Source organism: Lemur catta, chromosome 3 (assembly GCF_020740605.2).
Source record: "Lemur catta isolate mLemCat1 chromosome 3, mLemCat1.pri, whole genome shotgun sequence".
Lineage (NCBI taxonomy): Eukaryota > Metazoa > Chordata > Mammalia > Primates > Lemuridae > Lemur > Lemur catta.
Window position 1 is genome coordinate 24,278,326 of NC_059130.1, and position 15,618 is coordinate 24,293,943.

Consider the following 15,618-nt stretch of genomic DNA (forward strand, 5'->3'; position numbering starts at 1 on the left):
TGCATGTCTTTTTTTTTTTTAGACAGAGTCTCACTCTGTTGCCCAGGCTAGAGTGCCGTGGCATCAGCCTAGCTCACAGCAACCTCAAACTCCTGGGTTCAAGCAATCCTGCTGCCTCAGCCTCCTGAGTAGTTGGGACTACAGGCATGTGCCACCATGCCCGGCTAATTTTTTTCTACTTCTCTCCTACATATATTTTTAGCTGTCCAGATCATTTCTTTCTATTTTTAGTAGAGACGGGGTCTTGCTCTTGCTCAGGCTGGCCTCAAACTCCGGAGCTCAAACAATCAGCCCACCTCAGCCTCCCAGAGTGTTAGGATTACAGGCGTGAGCCACTGCGCCTGGCCCTGTGTATGTCTTTTGAAGAAACTCTACATGACGAATTATATGACATGCATAAAAGTGTCCTAAATATCTTCATGGTCCTCCTGCCTCCCAACACCCTCCTTATCCCAACAACTGCTCCCCCCAAATCATCAACTTAAACACAATTCCTGCCAGCACTGGGTCTGTCCACCCCTTTACCTTTTCACCTGCCCCACACCCCTTCCATGTCTATTCTGTTCTTTCACTTCCAGGTCATTCAGTTTTTTCATTTATAATTGTAAAAAATAAGCTCGGTGTGGTGGCTCATGCCTGTAACCACAGCTACTCGGGAGGCTGAGGAAGGAGGATTGCTTCAGCCCAGGAGCTCAAGGCTGCAGTGAGCTATGACCATGTCACTGCATTCCAGCCTGGGTGACAGATTCAGACCCTGTCTCAAAACAAAACAAAACAGAACAAAAAAACAAACACAAGTAAATAAAAGAACCCTCTCAGGCTAAAATTAAATCAAATTAGATTAAATTAAAGACATCAAGATTTGAAGTGGCTTTCTTCTTCCCCTTTAAAATCAAATTTATTAAGGTGTGATTATAAAATGGTACAATGCATCCATTTCAAGTTTGATGACATTTCTATTACTCCAGAACATCCTCTTGTGCCCTTTGCCATCAATCCCCTCACCACCCCCTGTCCCAGGCAATCAATGATCTAGTTTCTGTCCTTATACTTACAGTTTTGCCTGTTCTAGTAATTCACCTTCTCAGCATCACACTGCATGTATTCTTTCTATCATTCAGCATGACATTTTTAAGATTTGTCTGTGCTGTTGTGTATTTCAGCAATTTGTTCCATTTCAGTGCAGAGTAGTATTCCATGGGCTGAATATGTCACAATATGTCCGTTCACCTCTTGATGGACATTTGACTCATTTCCAGTTTGGGAACTATTATAAACAAAGGCTGCTAAGAACAAGTCCTTTTTGTGGACATATGTTTTATAAAGTCCATCTTAAATTTGTTATTCTTTAATACTAACTTACTCTGTAAATGGATATTACATCCAGAAGTACGAAATTCATTCAAATATTACAAAGGCTTGATGCAGAAGTCTACACAGTTTTCTTTGTTATAGTTCATAATTAAGGGGGAATAACTTAGCTTGGATATTGTTCCCTACAGGCAAATCCTTAATGTAAGGCACACACTATGCTAGGCGTATTATTAGCTTTTCTCATCTAATTCGTGCAACAGCTCTATGAAGTACTTAATACTTAATATTACTATTTTCCTATGACACTTGCAAAATTGAGGCCTGGCAAATTGAAAGAGCTGGCCCAGGGTCCAACAGAAGGCACGCGGTGGTGGTGGCGCCAGGACTGGGACGAGGGCCTTCCCAAAGGCAGACAGAAGCTAATGTCTCTGGAATAACCTCGGTGTGTCTTAGAGGCATGGAAGTCATGAGGCAAGCAGTTCTGAGCCACTGCATTGGTCTGTTGGGTCAGGGACGCGGAGCGTAAGTTAGTGATGAGACCGAGGACATTTCTTAAACACTCTAAAGACCCGAGTTTTCTCATCGGTAAGGCACTCAAAGTTGACTTCGGTCTTGGTTCATACAGTTTATATTTGAACAAGGAAACCTCACGCTGCTGGGGAGACCTAGACGGCTCGTCTTCATCAAACTAGATCGGTCCATAGGACGGACGGCTTCTACTTGCAATTTCCAGGACACTGGCTGGGCGTCCTGTCGGATTTCTGAGGACCTGCCCACGGCGGCACCGCCCCCTACTCCACCCTGGGTATGGAAGCTTCTGAGGCCACGCGCATCGAGGAGCGAAGTCCCCGGGACTGGCAGCCACCAGGGGACGCCATGGTCTTCCCGCCAAGGTCCTGTCTTTTCCGTTGGCCAGGACATTATAGCTCAGAAGCCGGGGTGGGGTCAGAGAACAACACACCGGGGGCGAGGCTGGCAAAATACCCACAACCCCAACACTAGACCTGGGGCTTTCTTCTAAACTGTACTTCAGTGCTCGGGCATTTTCAGATAGGAAAAATACAAATTACGTACTTGTGGCAGTTAAAAAGAGATACCATTGCTAGTGCCATCTGAGAAGGGGTACTAAGGAAACGTCCTAATTTGATAGGGGAACAGGCTGCTGAGTCACGTCAGCTGCAAAGTGGAGGCTGAGCGCGAGCTACTGTTTCTGTCTACGAAGGTGATGAGCGAGGGTCTGAGGGAAGGCGGCCGGGAGCAAGCCAGAGCCAGAGTGTGAGGAAGATGCGGCTTTGGGGTGAGAAGGATGGGTCAAGGGTGGTATCGAGGGTTGGCTGGCAATGGATGTAGGATGTGGAAGCAAGACATCCAGCAAGGCAGCTGTGACTTAAGCAATGAAATCTGAGGAGAGATAGTTAAACAGCAGCAGGTAGGTAGGAAATCGCCTGGTACAAACCTCCCGCAAGAGGGAGAGGCAGGTAAGAAACCGGTGGAGGCTCCTCACAAGACGTCCCATCTCACATTCCAGGGAGGCTGGCAGGGCAGGACGCCAAGACTTGGGTGAGTCTGCGGTTCTGACCTCCAGGGCCTCCGTGAATTTGTGCAAGATCACCAGGATATCAGCAGAGCTGTTCCCCTACTAAAGTAAGCGACTTACGTCTACAACCGAACGGGGACAGCCGTGAGAGGCAATAGTTCCTCTCTAAGGAAAACTTAATGAGTTCTGGGTGAAGTTTCCACCTAGGTCTCTGAAATCAGTACAAACTCCCGCTAGAACAAAGCAGGAAGCTTCCCCGTTAAGCCTGCGCTTACTAGCAGAGTACGCGTTAAAAGGTAGCCTTTGCTACCATGCATAAAGATGTTCAGTGCCTAGGACACCTATGTGCTACATTTAATGTCAAGTGGCAGAAAAAGCACAACACTCATGGCAGCAAAAACCACTTCAGCTACCCTTCCTTAGCGATGTAACAATATCAAGCGAACAGCAACGAAAAAAACTGAAATATTGCTACATCCATGCAGAGAAGCTTAACACATCTGTCATTGAAACATTGTAAATCAGGGGAAAGCGCGAACGCAGTCCCCCACTACCACAAATTATGCAGTCGAGTTTCCCACATTTGGGGAAATCGCAGGGGTCAGCACATCCGGAGTGCAATGGATAAGCCTCGCCCTGGGAAAACCACCTTCGTGATCATGGTGTCTCCCCTGCCAGGTAAGTATGAGTAGCTTTTCCTCCGCCACCACGCACCCTCACACGCCTCTCACTCTACACACACGGTCACTTGCCTCCGCGCGCTCCCCCGGCCCTCCTGCCCCTTCCACACGCGCCCTACACTCGCTTTCCAGAAACACGCCTGGACTCGCCCCCGCACCACGGGAACCCGATCGCCTTTAAGCCGCAGGTGCCCACGCGGCAGCCCCCGCGCTGCCTCATCTGCATAGCAGACGCTCCCTCCGTGATGTCACACGGGCGGCCCTGCCTCCAGCCCTCGCCGGTCCCCGCTGCGCTCCTCCGCCCCACCCCCACGCCGCCCAGCCCGCCAACCGGCGCGCGGGCAGCGGGTGGCGGAAGTGACGTCTGCCTCTCGCTCCTTCCCTCCCGCCGCACCGTTGGGGCAGTGCGCCCAGTCCCGGGCCTGGTCTCACCTGGCTTTAGCGAGTTACTAAACTGTGTCCCTCCTGGGACCCTCCTGGCGGCCTGCAGAAGCCTGTGTACTCTTCGTAATATAGTGGCTTTTCATGCGTAGAATAGAACGTTTATAAAGCAATACAAAGGGAATCTGTTTTTTCCAAATACGGTTGTCTTTGTGATGTGGCATTGCAGTTAAAATTTGAAGCCATCCAATATCAGAGAGAAACCACATTTATGAAACTAGAGAGAATGCTCAGTGACTGCCAACCAGCCATCCATGCTGTTTTTTTGTTTTGTTTTGTTTCGTTTTTTTTTTTTTTTTTTTTACCACTATCGGTATTAGAGAGACCGTTGTCTAATTTCATGAATCTTGTAGGGTTTGGGGGGGCGTTGTTTGTTGCTGTTGTTGGGGTTTTTGGTTTTGGTTTTGTTTGCAAATACAGCATTACACAAAACTGCTACCCCAGCAGAGATGATTGGACAACTCTCAGGCAGGGTGTGGGACTTTGTCATCTCCATGGCCATCTCCAGACCTTAGTGCTTACCTTATGTTAGCGCTTTATGTTCTGCAAAGACGGAAACAAATCGTCCAAATTCAACAAAAATATCTGGGGGAAATTTTATTTGAGGTGCTTAACTAATGACTTTTAATGCGAAGAATACAACCCTGAATTCTGACAATACTCATCGTATTTAGTTTCCACCGCCCCCCTCCAAATCTATCAGGATAGGTTAGTTTTCCCTGTCCTTTACTTTCATATAAATTGAAACATGAAGTGTGTAGTGAGCTTTTTTGGGAGGAGAGAGGCATAGGTTTTTCTTTCACTCAATAGTATATCTATAAGATTCATCCATGTGTTTCATGTAGTTCTTTGTTTCTGTATGTATTTCTTTGCATGAATATATCTCAATTTATTTATTCTTTTATTTTTTTAGAGACAGGGTCTGGCTCTGTCACCCAGGCTGGAGGGCAGTGGCACCATCATAGCCCAACCTCACCTTGAACTCTAGAACTCAAAGGATCCTCCTGCTTCAGCCTCCCAAGGAGCTGGGAATATAGGCATGAGCCACTGGCACCAGCCCTAGGAACATTCTTTTATGTGTCTTTTGGCAGGCTATATTCACACATTTCTCTAGGGTGGCACATTCGCCTAGAAATAGAATGCCAGCCACATATGTGATTTTTAATTTTCCAGTAGACACATTTTAGAAAGTAAAGAAAAAGAAGTGAAATTAATTTTAATAATATTTGAATCACCCAAACACATAAAAAATATTATCATTAAAACATGTGACATCAGTAACATTTCAAGTGTTCAATAGCTACAGGTCTAAAGGATACAGCTAAAAGTTGCTGGATTACAGCAATTCTACTGTATGTTTGTTTGACCATTAGTAGATACCACCGAACAATTTTCCAAAGTGTTTGAACTTATACTCCTACCAGAAATGAGCAAGAGTTCCCAGTGTTCCCATCCTGCAAAATTTGGAAATATGAGTCTTTTTTTTTAAAGTCAAACTTATCAAAGTATAATTAAAATTCTTTTCAGTGATATCATATCTTTGCAAAGCTGGCTTGTGATGGTAGCTTTGATAAAAAAAACAAGTACCATGTAAAAAAATCAATGTATAACCAGAAATGAAGGTGGCAGTTTAAGATTTAAGGAGCTCTGCAGTACACAATACCAAGGCATACGATTTGGAAATGTTGGAACATTGAAAACAACAAACCACTTGACTAAACTTTTGCAAAGTTCCCAAGAGTCAAGAGAACACACAAGAATCCACAGCAGCAGCAACATGCCCACAAAATATAGAAATATATGTGAACCCAGCAATCAACAGCATTTTTCAAAGGAAGTAATGAGATAGATAGAGAGAAAGAGAGACTCTAAAGGCAATCAAAATTATTCATTCATTAACTCCATTTAATATGAGTCATAGATTTTAAAGTTAACTGTATATCTCAAAAGTATAAATTGAGCTGACATATAATAGAGAATGATGGCATTATATATTAGATGACATCTAAAAATATTTACTCAGAAATTGTAAGTGAAATAATTGAGTCTCATGGTTTATAGAAGTGTATTAATCCCTTTTAAAGATAGTATCTGTTATCTTTAATTGACATGAACAAATAATTTTTAATTTTCATAAATTTAAATATTTGTTGCCAGTGATGTTTGCTTCTTTGACCAGTACAACTGAGATGGGGAACCGGCAGGCCCTGCTCCAGAGCGAGTCATAAGACCTGAACCAAGGTCTCTGATAAAACAAGAGGTGGGGAAGAAGCAGGCTAAAACCAGCCAGAATCAAGATGGCCACAAAAAACGACCTCAGGTTACCCTCACTGCTCATTGCACTCAGCTTACAATGTGTTAGCTTGCTAAAAGAAACTCTCACCAGCATCATCACAGTTTACCAATGCCATGGCAACTCCTGGAAGTTACGCTATGTGGTTTAAAAAGGGGAAGAACCCTCAGTTCTGGTGTAACTCCCCACCTCTTTTCCAGAAGTCTTATGACTAATCCTCTCTCAGTTTAACATAAAATTAGACAGGAGGTATAAAACAAGACCCTGGCAACTCACAAAGTTCTGCTCTCTGTTGCTCTGAGAGAGAGCTGCTGCTCTGCCTATGGAGCAAGCCTTCCTTCTGTTTCTTAGTTATTTTAATAAACTTGGTTTTGCCTTATTCTATAGGCTGGGCTGGCTCTTGTATTCTTTCCTGCCAGAAGTCAAGAACCCACTGGGCCTTCAAGCCAGACCCCACTTTGGGGGTCCACTTTCCTGTATCACAACTGGCATAGGAAATTTAGGAAGTTCAACTTAATTGGGATTTTCAAGCCAAAATAAACCCAAGTCTTGTATATACTAGAATATTATGCTACTATTATTTTCTACATTATAAGAAAATATGAAAGAAAATATAGGCTATATTAATAGTAGTTTTTAGACCAAAACTATTAAACCATTCTAATTTGTCAAAGCAGACACACTGATTTTAAAAAATGACATAACAAACTTTTTCAATGGCATTATAGATCGAATATTTAAATTCTTTAAATTGCTTAAAAGTAGAGAAGATTCCTCCATGCTATCAGTTGCATTTCCTTTTTTGTGCCAAGCAATCAAGACCATTAATTCAATCTACAGCTAAATCTATCATTTTTTCATGTTACAAATTCAGCAATAAAATTTTGGCCTTACTGAAACATCACATTTAAAGCAAAAATAGTAAAACAATTTTCAAGAAATTCTTAATTTTCTCATTTTAAATTTATTTAAGTGATTATTATCATCCCTAAGATAATTGGAGCAGTAACTCCTTTAAATGTTTGGAGATGTAATTTGTGTATTCTATCAGAGGAAGAGTATGTCAATTTGTTTTAAATTTATTAAGCAGAAAAATTCTATGAAACTAGTGGGCATTCTAAAGGAACTAATCGTGGTAAGTAACATCATTTAAGGTGGAAACAGAGGCAATGGTATCTATTCACAATGCTTATCAGTGAGGGAAACAAAAGGAAGAAATTAACAACCCTTAGGTCCTTGGAGGACACTCACTGCCAAAAATTTGAGGAATTCCATGATGCCCTTTAGAGTGTGGCAGGACATTCTCTTTCCTGGGTGTATAACAGTGGATGATACATTGCTTTTCATTCATTTTTATTAAGGGCTGAACTTCCTTAACATTCTGGAGATTATTCAATTTGATTTGTATAGTCGTAAGAAGTGCTCATGTTGCTGATTCAATCACTTACTCGTGATGATATAAATCTCTTTTCTCTCCTTTCTATAGTGTGATTTGAATAATCCTTAAAGGACCTTTATTTGAATTTCTTCAGCTGTTTAGAAACTTGAGTATACCAATTAAAGAAAGCTGCCCCTTTGCAAGAGGAAAAAATGTCTGGGACTGGAAGAAAACTATCAAAGAGGTCCCTCTGGCCCATCTCCTCTGGACTTGTGTGACTTGATCACCACAGAAAACAATTACAGGTATTGGAGGACTTTAAAATATCTTAGAAATGTAGCTGCCCAACATATGAAACAGAATACCTGGGTGTAATATCCATGTCCTTCTGTTGTACCTTCCCCATAGGTAAGCCAGAGGGCACCACTCCTCTTAGTGGAATATCATAGATAGATGTATAGAAAGTGTGTCGTGGTGGCAAGTAAATGAAGAAAGGATCATTGATAGAGTTGGGAAATAAATTGGAATATGATTTTGTACCCCTCCAAATTTAGTATATTTGCAGAATTTACTAAAATTAGAGGCACTACATAAACACTATAATCTAGCAATTGCACATCCAGTTCTCTCTCTACACTATAGAAATATCTGCACAAGTGACCAAAGGTTTGTATACAAGAATGATGATTGCAGTATTATTTCCAATTCTAAAACCATGAAAGGAACCTTATTTCAAAAACATTTTGAAAAAGGCTAAATAAATCATGCACAAACTGAGGAAGAAATGTTTTTTTTCAAAAATAATGGAGAGGATAATTATGATGATGAATGATCCAACTGGTCAACACAGTTGAAAGGGTAATCAATGAATCTAGGTACATCCTGGGGATTGGCCTCCTATGACAAATGAAAAACTGAAGCACATAAAAAAGTCTACCTTACTTGTCCCAGCCTATAAACGACAGAATAAAATTTCATCTCTGTTTCAGGAGTTTCTGAGTCTGCAAACTTGTCATTCCAATAGATGTAGTCTGAGAGAATGGGGCCGGATAAGTGGGGTGGTACCTGACAGGTATCAGTTATAAACTAGTAAGTAGTACCTCGGGAGGAGGGCATCTTCCAATGTTGCCAGTAGGCAGCCACGGGCTAAAACTTAAAGTCACAACTTGTGTTCCTCGGTGGACTCGAACCACTAATCTCCCGACTAGCAGCTCAAGGCGTTAACTGATTGCGCCACAGAAGAAAGATAGGAGAGTATGTCCGGGCTTTGTGACAAGAGAGTATTCATAAACTCCCCATTCTCCATTAACTCCCTCCTTGGGGTCTGCCTCAAAGGGTGACTGTGCATGTTCCAAAGTCTTGGAAAACGGGAGAGATTCCAACGATGAGGCGTGGTGTTCCTCACCTTGGAAACCTGTGCATTGGGTGAGTATGATGCCAGAATGGCCTTCGCCCAACCTTGCCCCTCGCCTGCTTCAGAAGTCCCCGGAAACCCCGGGGTTCGCGCCCGAGCCTGAGCTGCGCGGAGCCCCAGAAAAGCTGAACGCCCTGTGGGCTCCGGCGATGGCTCTTCCCGTTCTTTGCGCCGCCTTCACCCAACGAATGAGCCTGTGCACTGTCCGCCGAGTCGCTTTCGGGGCCGCTGTGGCGCTTCAGCTGCCATCTTCGGATCCCGGGTCCAGCACGGGGCTCCAGGTGGGCGGGGATCGCGGTGCTGGTCGCTCTCGGGTCCCCTCGCCGAGAACAGGGTCTGGCACTCACCAGGGCGCACAATTAGGACTCGTTGAATTAATCCGTCATCATCTTTAGCTTTCAGGCCTTTGAAGAACCCTGAGAATGGACATCATGAAAGTTTTTTCAGAGGGTCAGTTCCTTTTGAAAAGGTGTTATTAGGGTTGATTTCTCAGCATCCCGTGGGGCGGGCCACGGGAAAGGCCTGCGGTGCACCCCCTGCTCGGTGGGTGGGAGGGGGCCGAGGGCGAAGGGAAAGCCAAAGCGGGTAGGGGATTTGGACCAGACATCTAGGCCTCCTAAAAGGCTTGTGCAGAGGCACAGGCCGGATCTTGTGGAGGTGAGAATTGTTTTTTTATTATAGCCAAGTGGGGAGGAGAGGAGGGGAGAACAGAGATAGAACATGAAAGAGCGACGAAAAACGTGATGATCTCTAGCTCCAGAGGAATAAGATCTCCCAGAAGAGCTAGAGGGAAGACTAGGCATCTGGGATGGGAACCCTGAGATCCTTGAAAGAATAGAATGAATCATCATTACCCTTTGCATTCCTTTTGGCAAAGGAGTTGCTTTCTCTGTTTGTAGAGTTGTTTGTATTTATTTATTTTTATGCTTATTTATTCATTTATTTTTGAGACAAAGTCTCGCTCTGTTGCCAGGGCTAGAGTGCCGTGGCGTCAGCTTAGCTCACAGCAACCTCAAACTCCTGAGCTCAAGCAATCCTCCTGCCTCACCCTCCGGAGTAGCTGGGACTACAGGCATGTGCCACCATGCCTGGCTAGTTTTTTTCTATATAGATTTTTAGCTGTCCAAATCATTTCTTTCTATTTTTAGTAGAGACGGGGGTCTCTCTCTTGCTCAGGCTGGTCTCGAACTCCTGAGCTCAAAGGATCCACCCGCCTGGGTCTCCCACAGTGCTATGATTACAGGCGTGAGCCACTGCACCTGGCCCCAGTTGTTTGTATTTATTAAACAAAACCCTGTTCATGTATTTTTGAAATTGTTTCCATTATTTTATGATTACAAATAATGCTGCAGTTATCATTCTTGTACACATACTTTAGGCACTCGTGTATTTCTCTAGGATAGAATCCTGGAGAGCATTTGTTCTATCATTGTATTTACATTGTTTTTATACCATTCCATTTTCTTTCCTTTGATAGTTTATTAGCTATAACTCTTTCTTTTGTTATTTCAGTGACTGCTTTAGGGTTTATAGAACAATAATTTATCACAGTTTGCCTTCAAGTGACATTATATAATACTTCCCCTTCTGGCCTTTATGCTAGTGTTGTTGTATATTTTGATTTTATACATGTTATAAACTCCACAATCATTGTTATTACTTTTGTTTAGTCAGTCAAATGTGATTTTAATAGCTTTAAATAATAAGAAAATAACTGGTATATTTAACCACATAGTTACCATTTCCAGTGTTCATTTCCTCATGTAGGTCCAGATTTCTACCTACTATCCTTTTCCTTCTGGCTGGAGGACTCCCATAACGTTTCTTGTAGTGTGAGTCAGTGAATTCTTTCAGCTTTTCTATGTCTGTAAATGCCCTTATTTCATTCACATTTTTGAAACATTGCTGGTTTTAGCATAGAATTCTAGGTTATCTTTTTTTCCCTTTCTCTCAGGTTCTTCCCTTCCTTCCTTCCTTCCTTCCTTCCTTCCTTCCTTCCTTCCTTCCTTCCTTCCTTCCTTCCTTCCTTCCTTCCTTCTTTCTTTCTTTCTTTCTTTCTTTCTTTCTTTCTTTCTTTCTTTCTTTCTTTCTTTCTTTCTTTCTTTCTTTCTTTCTTTCTTTCTTTCTCTCTTGACTGGGTCTTGTTCTGTTTGTTGCCAGGTCTAGAGTGCACTGGCATGATCATAGCTCACTGCAACCTCAACCTCAAACTCCTGGGCTCAAGTGACCCTCCTGCCTCAGCCTCCTAGACCACGACCGGCTAATTTTTGTATTTTTGTAGAGATAGTGTCTCACTGTGTTACCCAGGTGGTTTGCAACTCCTGGCCTACAAGTGATCTTCCTGCCTCAGCCTCCCAAAGTGCTGGGATTACAGGCCTGAGCCATCTGTCCTCTCTCAATACTTTAAGGTTGTTGTCATTTATGAGGATTTGTCACTTATATATCATCGTTTCTCCTGTTTTTGTAAAAATAGCATAAAGTGGGCTTCCTGTGTTTGTTCTATAGTTTTTATAATGTGTATTTAAATTTTAAAATACTAAAATGAAAATATTCATCATGAATGTCTTAGATTCATCTTAAGTTCCAGCAGTTCACTTAAAGTAAAATGTGTCCAACCTAAGGGTCCAAACCTACCTGGCTGAAGTGTAATTTGTGTGTGTGAGACATTCCCAACAGTATTTGCTTTCCCTAGTGTAGTGGTTTCTGTGTTTTCCTCACATCTGAAAGCCTTTAGTGCAAAACCTGTCCGAAATAATTTCCTTCCCAAAGATTTTAAAATGCTCTTACTTCAAGTAAGTGCATTAAACTTAGCAGTTGCATCATTGGAACCCATAGTATACCTTCGCTTTTGGAGAGACAATCGAGTGCTACCCATCTGGGGAGGAGGAAGAGTGGCTTACTCATTGCTAGCCAGACCAAGGTTGTCTGCTTTGGCTCCACCTGGAGACCGGAACTGAGTTCACCAGCGACTGGAGGACTGGGCCCCAGAGGAGGTTGACTTCATCTGCACGGTGCCTTTAGATCAGGGAATCTCAAAGGATTTGTTTCTTTCTCTTTGGTCTATTTCCAACTCTCCTTTTCTGTTTCTTCAAGACCTTTTTCATATCCTTACTGTACAGGACCTAAGGGGGCTGCTGCCCATTTCGTACCGGTCCCTCCCTGCCTGGGGGTCTTTCGAGCTCAATCTGACTCTGGACATTACTGCCCGCCAATGAGAACTAGAGGACCAAGGAGGGCCGTGGGTGCGGTGGGAACCACAAACTTACCGTGTGCCTCCCAGTGCAACGCGCACCTGCGCCTCGCGGGCTCTCGGCCAATTCAATGAACGCCCCCTGAAGCCTTTGAGGATCACAAGGAAGGGGGGTCGTGCCGTTCCTGGCTCACGGCAGGAGCTGCGCCCAGACAACCTGGCCATGCTCCTGGCCCTCGAAGACAGGCCCGGAGAAGCTAATTTTAACCTGCAGAGCCAAGGGTTTGAGCCAAAGTCAAGGCTCAACGACGGCCCAAACCCGGGCCCTGAGATTAAGGCTCTCAAAGATCTGCGTGAGCTGAGGATGGTCAGTTACCTCAATCTCGCCTGTATCAGGAGACTCGTTTGCCAAAATTCGGAGACGAAGAAAGAGAAATTGTGCAGATCAAAGTTTGCAATTAACTCAAGAAGAAACATGATTTTTCTGTCAAATTGGATGTGTGGTGTGAGAGAAAGACCTGCGTCAAGGACTGGTTTGGGGCCTGAGCATGCTGAAGGATGAAGTTGCCATGAACTAAAGTGGATTTAAGCTGCGGGTGTAGCCGGCTGTAGGGGAAAGAGCTGGAATTTAGTTCAGAGCCTTGGGGCCTTCCTTGAAAGAGTTTTCTTTTTCTGTGAAAGAGGAATGCTGGGTGGGTTTCTGCATCTCTCTGATGCATCCCTTCGATCCTTTTTGAGGTTGCGGATGCTGGAGTCTCGGTGCTTGGCCTCCTCTCACCCCGGACGGGCGCCTCCCCTCCCGCCTTCTCCCAGCAACCTGGCTCACTACCCCTGCCCCACCAGCCCGGCCCTGGCCACCGGCCACCGTCTCTCCACACGCTGCCGCCTCGCAAAGGCGCATTTCCAGGCCAGTCGTAAGGCTCGCTCGGCCGGGACGAGGAAACTCGCTCCGGGACTGTGGGCCTGGCAGGTCTGGCGGGAGCGCCCATTCCCCGCTGAGCGCTGAGTCTTTTCTCTTCGGGAGAAAGCAGCGAGGAAGTGGCCTTGGGGGTGGGGGCGGACTGGGAAGCGAGGGCTGCACCCGGTTGCTGAGGCAAGCGGGGCAGTTCCGGGATCTCAGTGTAAAGGACATTTTCCATTCCAGAGGTTGCGGTCAGTTATTAATTTTGAATTTCGTCAGTAAAAACTGTATGGGTCTTTAGGGAAATAACGGAATTATTTCAGTAATATTTCTTAGAAAATTTACATTCAGTTTGGCAATAAGAAACAGAAGTGAAGGGTGGGGGGAGAATGAGGTAAGCAGGGACATAAAACAATCAGTATGGATGTGGCTTTATTTTCTTGAAAAATTTTTATTGAAGCGTAAAATTAAAAAATTCAGGAGAACGAACTCATTAATTTTCACATATGTTTATACTCAAGTAAAACACCCAGATCAACCTACAGAATATTTCTAGCACTTCAGAAATCTCCATCTTTTTCCCTCTGTCTGTACCTCTTTCAATGATAACCACTATTCTAATATTTATCATGATGGATTGGTGTTTGCCTGCTCTTGAACTTCCATACATGGAATCACATAGTATATACTTTTTTGGGGGGTGGGGTGGGATTTGACTACTTATATTCCATTTTGTCTGTGAGATTCTTCACTGTTATTGTGTGTACATGTGATTTTTTCTTTATGAGAATACATCACAATTTGCTCCTGTTGTACCAATGTACCACAATTAAACAATTAGTGCTTGCCTGAGGCTGAGGGTGTGAAAGGGGATTAACTGTAAAAGAACATGAAGGATCTTACCGGGGTAATGAAAGTTTTTTAAAACTAGGCAATAGTGATGGTTGCACAATACAGTAAATTTAGTAAAAATCATTGAGTTGGACGTTTTAAATTGGGTAAATGTTATGGTATATAAATGAAATCTCACTAAAGCCATTTAAAAATGCCACAATATATTTATACATTCTACAATTAATGGACACTTGAATTCGTTCCAGTTTTGCACTATTATGAATAAAGATGCAATAAACATTCTTTAAAAAACCATATGGGAATTTGTTTTCTTATTTGTTGTATGTACATACATAATAAACCTTGATTTTGCCTCTTGGCCCACAAGCCTGCAATATTTACTATAATTTTTTTTTATCCTAAACTTTTTTCTTTTTCTTTTCTTTTCTTTTCTTTTTTTTTGAGACAGAGTCTCGCTTTGTTGCCGGGGCTAGAGTGCCATGGCATCAGCCTAGCTCACAGCAACCTCAAACTCCTGGGCTCAAGCAATCCTACTGCCTCAGCTTCCCAAGTAGCTGGGACTACAGGCATGCGCCACCATGCCCGGCTAATTTTATCTATATATATATATTTTAGCTGTCCATATAATTTCTTTCTATTTTTAGTAGAGACGGGGTCTCGCTCTTGCTCAGGCTGGTCTTGAACTCCTGACCTCGAGTGATCCACGCGCCTCGGCCTCCCAGAGTGCTAGGATTACAGGCGTGAGCCACCACGCCTGGCCTTTATCCTAAACTTTTTATATAAAAGTTTGCAGAACTCTACATGAAGCAATGCCCAAGACTTCACATCAAGGACACCCAGGAGTCTCTTTTACTTATTTTCCCATCTTGGCCAATTTGCCTGACAACTATTAATATTAATAATAAATTTCCTTTCTTGGCTTGGGAATTTAGTATTTGGTTTATTGTCATTTGCAGTAAAACACTAATACATACTAAGCAAAATAAATATGAATTAAGATATTTAAATATCAGAAATGAATAAAAGATAATATTGAGATAGAAATGTGTACTAAATTTGACCTGGGAAACAACTTTTGTGGTCTGATAGAATCAGCTACCTCCTCTGGGAAAACAGTAGCATTCCTGTTAAAATGCTGATAGACTAAAATGACTTTAAGAGTTCTTTCTGGGAACCCTGCCCAGCTAATTATCAATTTTGGGTGGAGACAAATAACCCTGATCCATTTCACAGAAATCTGATTGTCTTTATGCAGATATTCTTTCTTTGTATTCAATTTAACAATAATTACCAATGACTTTTTATAGTCTCTATCAAGGCAGAAATATTTTAATTGGCTCACACATTTTTGTTTGCTTGTTTGTTTTTTTCAAGACAAGTCACTCTGCTGCCCAGGCTGAAGTACAGTGGCTTAATCATAGCTCACTGCAACCTCAAACTCCTGGGTTCAAGATATCCTACCACCTCAGCCTCTGGAGTAGCTAGGGCTACAGGTGTGTGCCACCTGATGCACATGCTAATAAATTTTTTTGTTGTTCTTTTGTAGAGGTCAGCCTCTCTATGTTGCCCAGGCTGGTCTTGAACTTCTGGCCTCCAGCAATCCTCCTGCCTTGGC

The 15,618-nt window shown here is 43.2% G+C and overlaps 1 non-coding gene across 1 annotated transcript; it reads right to left on the reverse strand.

Moving 5' to 3' along the window:
* Positions 1 to 3,373: 3,373 nt before the first annotated feature.
* LOC123636051 lies at positions 3,374 to 3,537 on the reverse strand. Its single transcript, XR_006734294.1, has one exon. It is a non-coding gene; the product is annotated as a U1 spliceosomal RNA (small nuclear RNA).
* Between the last annotated feature and the right edge of the window lie 12,081 nt (positions 3,538 to 15,618).